This window comes from Hordeum vulgare, chromosome 2H, assembly GCF_904849725.1.
Source record: "Hordeum vulgare subsp. vulgare chromosome 2H, MorexV3_pseudomolecules_assembly, whole genome shotgun sequence".
Classification (NCBI taxonomy): Eukaryota; Viridiplantae; Streptophyta; class Magnoliopsida; order Poales; family Poaceae; genus Hordeum; species Hordeum vulgare.
The window spans coordinates 269,344,650-269,353,939 of record NC_058519.1 but is presented as its reverse complement, the minus strand read 5'-3'; positions in this window follow the sequence as shown (position 1 = coordinate 269,353,939).

The following is a 9,290-nucleotide window of genomic DNA, read 5'->3' as shown; positions in this document are numbered from 1 at the left end:
CAATATGACTCAAGCGGCAGTGCCACAAGTAAGTGGTACTATCATTACTACTTTGTATCTTTTGGCATCAAATATTATGAACATGTCTATCACTGCGATCGAGATTCAATAAACCATTGAAGTTATTTATTCAAGCAAATAGAATAACCATTATTCCCCTTAAATGAATAATCTTATTGCAATAAACACGATATAATAATGTTCATGCTCAACCAAATAACATTTATTTAGGTTCAACACTAATCCCGATGGTAGAGGGAGCGTGTGTTGTTTGATCACATCAACCTTGAAATTTCTTCCAACACACATCATTACATCACTTTTAGCTAGTCTCCGTTTATTTCATAGCTTCTATTTCGAGTTACTAACACTTAGCAACCGAACCGGTATCTAATACCCCGGTGCTACTGGGAGTACTAGTAAAGTATACATCAATATCATGTATATCAATATACTTTTGTCGACTTTGCCAGCCTTCTCCTCTACCAAGTATCTAGGGTAGTTCCGCTTCAGTGACCGTTCCCCTCATTACAGAAGCACTTAGTCTCGGGTTTTGGTTCAACCTCGGGTTTCTTCACTAGAGCCGCAACTGGTTTGTCATTTCATGAACTATTCCATCTTTCCCTTGCCCTTCATGAAACTAGTGGTTTTACTAACCATCAACAATTGATGCTCCTACTTGATTTCTAGTTTCGCGGTGTCAAACATCGGGAATAGATCAAGGATCATCATATCTATCGTTGATATGTTACAGTTCATCACGAAGCTCTATGAGCTTGGTGGCAGTGACTTTGGAGAACCATCACTATCTCATCTGGAAGATCAACTCCCACCCGATTCAAGCAATTGTAGCACTCAGAGAATCTGAGCACATGCTCAATGATTGAGCTTTTCTCCCTTACTTTGTGGATAAAGAATCTTGTCGGAGGTCTCATACCTCTCAACAAGGGCACGAGCATGAAATCCCAATTTCATCACTTGGAACATCTCGTATTCCGTGACGCTCAAAACATATTCGGTGCCTCAATTCTAAGCCGTTTAAGCATTATGCACTGAACTATCATGTAGTCATCAAAAACGTGTATGCCAGATGTTCGCAACATCAACACAGATGTTTCGGGTTCAACACACCGAACGGTGCATTAAGGACATAAGTCTTCTGTGCATCAATGAGGACAAGCCTCAGTGTATGGACCCAGTCCGCATAATTGCTACTCTCGTCTTTCAACTAAGTTTTCTCTAGGAACATATCAAAAAACAGTAGAGCTATAGCGTAATCTACAACATAATTTGCAAAGTCCTTTTGACTATGTTCATGATAATTGAGTTTAGCTAATCATATTACTAATAAACTCTCACTCAAATTGACATCCCTCTAGTCATTCGAGTGTCGCATGATCCAAATTCACTAATTCAAGTCTGATCATCACGTGAGTGGAGTATAGTTTCAATGCATGATTTCATATCTTTGCGAGTCTCTTCGAATTATTGGTTTGGTTTGGCCAACTAGATTAGTAATTCTTGCAATGGTAGAAGTGCTTAGTTTTGGGTCCAATCTTGCGGTGTCCTCACCCAGTGACATAGTAGGGGTAGCGAGGCACGTATGTATTGGTGCCATCGAGGATAAAAAGATGGGGTTTTCATCATATTTCTTGACTTTATCCCTCTACATCATGTCATCTTACTTAATGCGTTACTCTGTTCTTCATGAACTTAATACTCTAGATGCACGCTGGAGTAGGTCGATGTGTGGAGTAATAGTAGTAGATGCAGAATCGTTTCGGTCTACTTGACACGGCCGTGATGCCTATATGCATAATCATTGCCTTAAATATCTTCATAATTATTTGCTTTTCTATCAATTGTTCAACAGTAATTTGTTCACCCACCGTATTATTTTCCTTCATGAGTGAAGCCTCTAGTGAAACCTATGGCCCTCAGATCTATTTTCCATATTATATTTTCAGATCTATAAACCAAAAATACCAAAATACTTTGATACAATTTATTTACTTTTGTTTCTGCAATCTTTTATATCTATCTGTATGAGATCTCATCCTTGCAAATAACTCTAAAGGGATTGACAACCCCTTTATAGCGTTGGGTGCAAGTGTTTGATTGTTTGTGTAGGTAGTACTATTGGGGCCATGCTTGTTCCTCCTACTGGATTGATACATTGGTTCTCAACAAACTAAGGGAAATACTTATCTACTTCGTTGTATCACCCTTTCCTCTTCAAGGGAAAACCAACGCAAGCTCAAGAGGTAGCAAGAAGGATTTTTGGCGATGTTGTCGAGGAGGACACATAGCAAGATCACGCCTACCAAGTACCCATCACAAACTCATCTCTTGCATTTACTTCATTTTCCATTTGCATCTCATTTTCCTCTCCCCCACTTCTAAAATGATTTTCAGAAAATACCACAAAGATTTTCCTTTTTATTCGCCTTTTTTCTGTTCGTGTTTTTGTCCGCTTGATTGTGTGCTAGATCTTTTCGTTGCCACCGTGTATGAATCTAGGGAGGTTTATACTGAAAAGGATAGTAATAATTTTGAAGAAAATAATGATTCCCATAGAGAACCTACTATAATTCATACAAAAAAGCTCTATATATGTAGTGGCAATATCATTGGAAAAGGTGTTATTCAAGATTTCTTTACTTGTGCTAGTACGCTACCTACTTTAGGAGGGTCTATCCTCAATAAAACTAATAGTCTTGCGGACGCCATAACACTTCTAATAATTGAACTTGAGAGACAATTTGTTCATATGCATCCTTGCATACAAAGGATTTTTCTTGAGTTCTCTAATATTCAGCTTGCTTCTGTTAAGCGTGCTGCCACTATATTTCTAGCCCACGTATGAAAGAGGCTAGTGAAATTTTTGCTCATTATAAAATTAATGGAGGATGTCCCCCCATTGAGGAGATCCTTTTTAACCAATAAGAAATAATGAGATTGCAGTCCCCGAATTATATGGCTTATAATGAAATTTTGAGAAAAAGGGTTCCTATTGAGGTTTTGGTTGATAAAAATTTTGAACTCAATGATGATTTTGCTATACAAAATAATGGATTAGAGTTCATACTAAGAGATAGACTTATGACCTTCCGCCAAAGGAAAGCCTACAATGATGAATTGATCATACACTATAGAGGGCCGAAGGAGGAACCTATTCCTCCCGCACTTGATCTTAATGATCCTTATCCTATTAAATTCATCCCTTTTGATTACTTTTGCTTGCCACAAAGGAAACTTGCTGCTGAAATAAGGGAGTATGAGAAGAGCATTGATAATCTCCCTTACTACTATGACAATACCTAGATCTATCGCATTATGCCTATCTAGGAGCGTTAAAAAATAGCCGCTTGTTGGGAGGCAACCCAATTTTTTTATGCTTTTGTTTTCGCTTCTGTTTTTGAGTGGTGCACACATTATTACCTCTTTAATAATTGTTTTTTATTATTTTAATTAGTGTTTGAGACAAGTAAGACCTTTGGGATGGTCTACGGTGTTTGCAAGTTGATTTTACTGAAAAACAGAAACTTTTGCTCTCAGTCCAGGCATTTTGTAAATTCACTCGAACATGCTTTTGATCTGAATTTTTTACACAAGATTGGTTTACCAATTTCCCAGATCTTCCTAAGTTTTCAGAATTCATGGAGTTACAGAAGTACTCGAAGTAAACAGATTGCTACAGATTGTTCTGTTTTTGACAGATTCTGTTTTCTTTGTGTTGTTTGCTTATTTTGATGAATCTATTGGTTGTATCGGGGGGTATGAACCATGGAGAACTTGGAATACAGTAAATATTACATCAATATAAATAAATAATGAGTTCACAACAATACCTAAAGTGGTGATTTATTTTTCTTATACTAACGGATATCATGAGTTTTCTGTTGGCTTTTGTGTTGTGAAGTTTTTAAGTTTTGGGTAAAGATTTGATGGACTACGGAATAAGGAGTGGCAAGAGCCTAAGCTTGGGATGCCCAAGGAACCCCAAGTCATATTCAAGGATACCAAAGATCCTAAGCTTGGGGATGCCCCGGAAGGCATCCCCTCTATCGTCTTCAATGCATCGGTAAATTTACTGGAAGCTATATTTTTATTCACCACATGATATGTGTTTTGTTTGGAGCGTCTTGTATATATGAGTCTTTACTTTTTAGTTTGCCACAATCATCCTTGCTGCACAACTCTTTTGAGAGAGAGACACGATGAATCGTGAATTTATTAGAATACTCTTTGTGCTTCACTTGTATCTTTTGAGCTAGGCAATGTTGCTCTAGTACTTCACTTATATCTTTTAGATCACGACGGTGTTGTGTTTTATAGAAATTATTACACTCTCGTACCTCATTTATATTATTTTAAGAGTTCTTTAAACAGCATGGTAATTTGTTTAGGTTATGAATTTAGTCCTAATATAATAGGCATTCAAGGGGGATACAATAAAAACTTTCATATTAAGTGCATTGAATGTGATGAGAAGTTTGATTCCTTGCATATAGTTTTGAGATATGAAGATGGTAATATGAGAGTCATGCTAGTAAGTAATTGTGAATTAGAAAAAATACTTGTGTTAAAGCTTGTGATTCCCGTAGCATGCACGTATGGTGAACCGTTATGTGATGAAGTCAGAGCATGACTTGTTTAATGATTGTCAACCTTTGTGTGGAGGTCGGGATCGCGCGATGGTTAACTCCTACCAACACTTTCCCTAGGAGCATGCATCTAATACTTTGCTTCGATGACTAATAGGCTTTTGCAATAAGTATGTGAGTTCTTTATGACTAATGTTGAGTTCATGGATTATACGCACTCTCACCCTTCCACCTTTGCTATCCTCTCTAGTACCATGCAACTTTTGCCGATACATTAAACCCACCTTCCTCAAAACAGCCACCATATATTTTCCTCAAAACAGTCGCCATATCTACCTATTATGGAATTTTCATAGCCATTCCGAGATATATTTCCATGCAATTCCACTGTCCCGTTTTTATGACACGAACCATCACTTCCATATTGCTTAGAGTCATACTTTGTTCTAGATATCGAGTTGTAATCTTTTGAGTTGTAAGTAAATAAAAGTGTGATGATTTGCATAATTAGAGCATTGTCCCATGTGAGAAAAGGATGATGGAAGCTATGATTCCCTCACATGTTGGGATGAGTCTCCAGACTTTACAAAAAATAAAAGAGGCCAGCGAAGCCCATAAAAAAATAAAAGAGGCCAAAGAAGCCCACCCAAAAAAATAGGAAAAAATGATAGAAAAAACAAAGAAAAAAATGAGAGAAATAGAGAAGGGGCAATGCTACTATCTCTTTCCACACTTGTGCTTCAAAGTAGCACCATGTTCTTCATAGAGAGTCTCCTATTTTGTCACTTTCATATAACTAGTGGAATTACATCTTTTGCACAACCACTTAGTTTTATTTTTTTAGCTTTCATACACTTATAGCTCTAGTGCATTTGTTGCATGGCAATCCCTACTCACTCACATTAATATATATTGATGGGCATATCCATAGCCCGTTGATATGCCTAGTTGATGTGAGACTATCTTCTCCTTTTTTTGCAACCCCCATCACACTCTATTCCACCTATAGCGTTATATCCATGGCTCACGCTCATGTATTGTGTGAGAGTTGAAAAGGTTTGAGAACATAAAAAGTGTGAAATTTCTTGATTTTCATCGGGGTTGTGCATGATTTAGATACTTTGTGTGGTGAAGATGGAGCATAGCCAGACCATATGATTTTGTAGGGATAACTTTCTAAGACCATGTTATTTTGAAAGGAAGCAATTGCCTTATTGGTATGCTTGAAGTATTATTGTTTTTATGTCAATATTAGACTTTTGTTTTGAATCTTATGGATCTGAATATTCATGCCACAATAGAGAATATTACATGGGTAAATATGTTAGGTAGCATTCCACATCAAAAAATCTGTTTTTATCATTTACCTACTCGAGGACGAGCAGGAATTAAGCTTGGGGATGCTTGATACGTCTCCAATGTATCTATAATTTGTTATTGTTCCATGCTATTATATTATCTGTTTTGGATGTTTTATACGCATTTATATGTTGTTTTATATTATTTTTGGGACTAACCTATTAATCTAGAGCCTAGTGCCAGTTTTTGTTTTTTCCACGTTTTTGAGTATTGTAGATAAGGAATATTAAACGGAATTCAAACGGAACAAAATCTCCGAAAAGATTTTTCTTGGACCAGAAGACACCCAGCAGAATTGGAATAGGGGCAGGGCATATGCCGGGAGGCCACAAGCCTGCACGGCGCGCCCTGCGAGGGTACTCGTGCCCCCCTGGCTTGTGGGCCCCCCTGCAGGTATCCTAACCCTATTATTTGGCCTATAAATTCCCAAATATTCCCTTATCGCCAAAAAGAGCCACGGAAATACTTTTACGCCGTCGGGAGCCTCTGATCTAGTGAGATCCAATTTGGGAGCCTTTTCCGGTAATCTGCCGGAGAGGGAATTGATCACGGAGGGCATCTACATCAACTCCATTGCCCCTCCGATGATGTGTGAGTAGTTCACCACAGACCTACGGGTCCATAGCTAGTAGCTAGATGGCTTCTTCTCTCTCTTTGATCTTCAATACCATGTTCTTCATGATCTTCATGGAGATCTATCAGATGTAATACTCTTTTGCGGTGTGTTTGTTGAGATTCAATGAATTGTGAGTTTATGTTCAGATTATATATGAATATTATTTGAGTCTCTTCTGAATTCTTATATGCATGATTTCGTATCTTTGCAAGTCTCTTTGAATTATTGGTTTGGTTTGGCCAACTAGATTGCTAATTCTTGCAATGGGAGAAGTGCTTTGTTTTGGGTTCAATCGTGCGGTGTCCTCACCCAGTGACATAGTAGGGCTAGCGAGGCACGTATTGCGCTGTTGCCATCGAGGATAAAAAGATGGGGTTTTCATCATATTTCTTGAGTTTATCCCTCTACATCATGTCATCTTACTTAATGCGTTACTCTGTTCTTCATGAACTTAATACTCTAGATGCAGGCAAGAGTCGATCGATGTGTGGAGTGATAGTAGTAGATGCAGAATCATTTTGATCTACTTGATACGGACGTGATGCCTATATGCATAATCATTTCCTTAGATATCTTCATAATTATTCGCTTTTCTATCAATTGCTCGACAGTGATTTGTTCACCCACCATATTATTTTCCTTTATGAGAGAAGCCTCTAGTGAAACCTATGGCCCGGGGTCTATTTTCCATATTATATTTTTAGATCTATAAACCAAAAATACCAAAAATACTTTGCTGCGATTTATTTACTTTTGTTTCCGCAACCTTTTATATCTATCTCTATCAGATGTCATCCTTGCAAATAACTCCGAAGCGATTGACAACCCCCTTTATAGAGTTGGGTGCAAGTGTTTGATTGTTTGTGTAGGTACTATTATTGGGGCCTTGCTTGTTCCTCCTACTAGATTCATACCTTTGTTCTTAACAAACTGAGGGAAATACTTATCTAATTCGCTACATCACGCTTTCCTCTTCAAGGGAAAACCAACGCAAGATCAAGAGGTAGTAGGGTATCAAATGAACTTTGATTGCGACGAAATTTGACATGGGGTCTACCTGCAATATATTAAGACCGCTCGCCAACTTTCATCACATTCTGAGAATGTTTTATTTCCACGTAAAAATGATAATTATTTAGAGGTGTCGTGTGGGCATGCAAGTGTGTTTGGCCTTGAAACGATCAACGACGACTAAGGGAAGAACCGATAACTACGGTCGGATGGAAGCTTGAAATATGACGGCAACGGAGTGCCAATGCCACTCAGATGATGCGATGATGAATGCAACAGATAATTAAATCACATTACGATACCGTACATAAATGGAAGGCATCTAGAGCATCGTTCTCGGGTTGTTACAGCATGATAAATTATTTAGCCTAGGTGTGATAACTTTTGATCCAACAAAAAAAGTCTTTGGAACTTGTCAAAATGGGATCTAATTTTGAATGTATCGTCACGATGAATCTTTACGATGGAAACCTTTCTCAATCGTACCGATACTTTAAGCTGCAGAACAGTTTGAAGTTCCAAAATAAGGACAAACTACGATGACACGAGCTTTTCTCTCATTTAGTGCATTTGCATTTGGAAGAAAGTTGGAGGGACAATTTTTATGTCGTGGTAGTTTATATATAAACAAGATGATAATTATGTACTACACACGTGATAACTTACTTAGCATAGTTCTGGTAACTTTTGACCAAAAGATGTTACCGAAACATATCAACAAGAGATCTAGTTTCGACGGTTACGTCACGACGATTTTTTACGTGAAAATGACTTTTCAATCGGAGTGACGGTTTGAGCTACAAAACATTTTGAATTTTAATTTTAGATGAGATATTATCGCACATCAGCAAATTCATTTTATATGCATGCATGCAATGAAAATGGTCTAGTGGCTGGAATCACTTGACTTTGTTGCTTATTTTCATAACAGCCGTTAGACTATCGAGAGTAAAAATAACATAGGTAGTAATATAGATGTCACCTATAAAAACATGATGTGACAGCTAATTAATAAGAAGAGAAATAAATTAAGTAACATAGCTAGTTACTCATACTATGAGTAACATAACACATATCAAGACAAGATGAGTCTACAATCTAATAAATGAAAGGCTCGATATTACCACCTCTATGTTATTATTCACTCTGGAAGTAGTAACTTAAACTAGTAACATGTGCATGTTAATACACTATGTTACTTTTCATTGTGGGTAGTCTTAGTCTTTATCAAATATAATATGGCATGAGATATTGCATCTTGAAATATGTGTGCCGTGTTCTTTGTTGTAATTAAATGCATTAACACGCATCAAAAGGGCATCCAACCAGCTATGCCACATCTTGCATTTTGGTTGGCCACGATAAAAAATTCTTTTTGAAGGCTTTTTTAAAGATAGAAGTGAGTTTTCTTTTGGAGAAAACATTTTATGTTTCTTTAAAATGGGTGTGATGTCCATGTGTCCATGTGATGCAACAAAGTTCTTTTTATATTTTAAGATAATGATGAGTTTTTTAAGATGGAGAAACACAAACACAGCTTTCTAAGCACTCCGCAATGACACGCCCCAACCACTAGTATACAATATATGACACATTTTGGCTAAGTTTTAGTACAACCACCTCCTAACTATGCATACAGTTAAAAAGTATCAGCCTTTAAATTGGTTGTCCATGTTGTTTGCCTAGACAACACACAG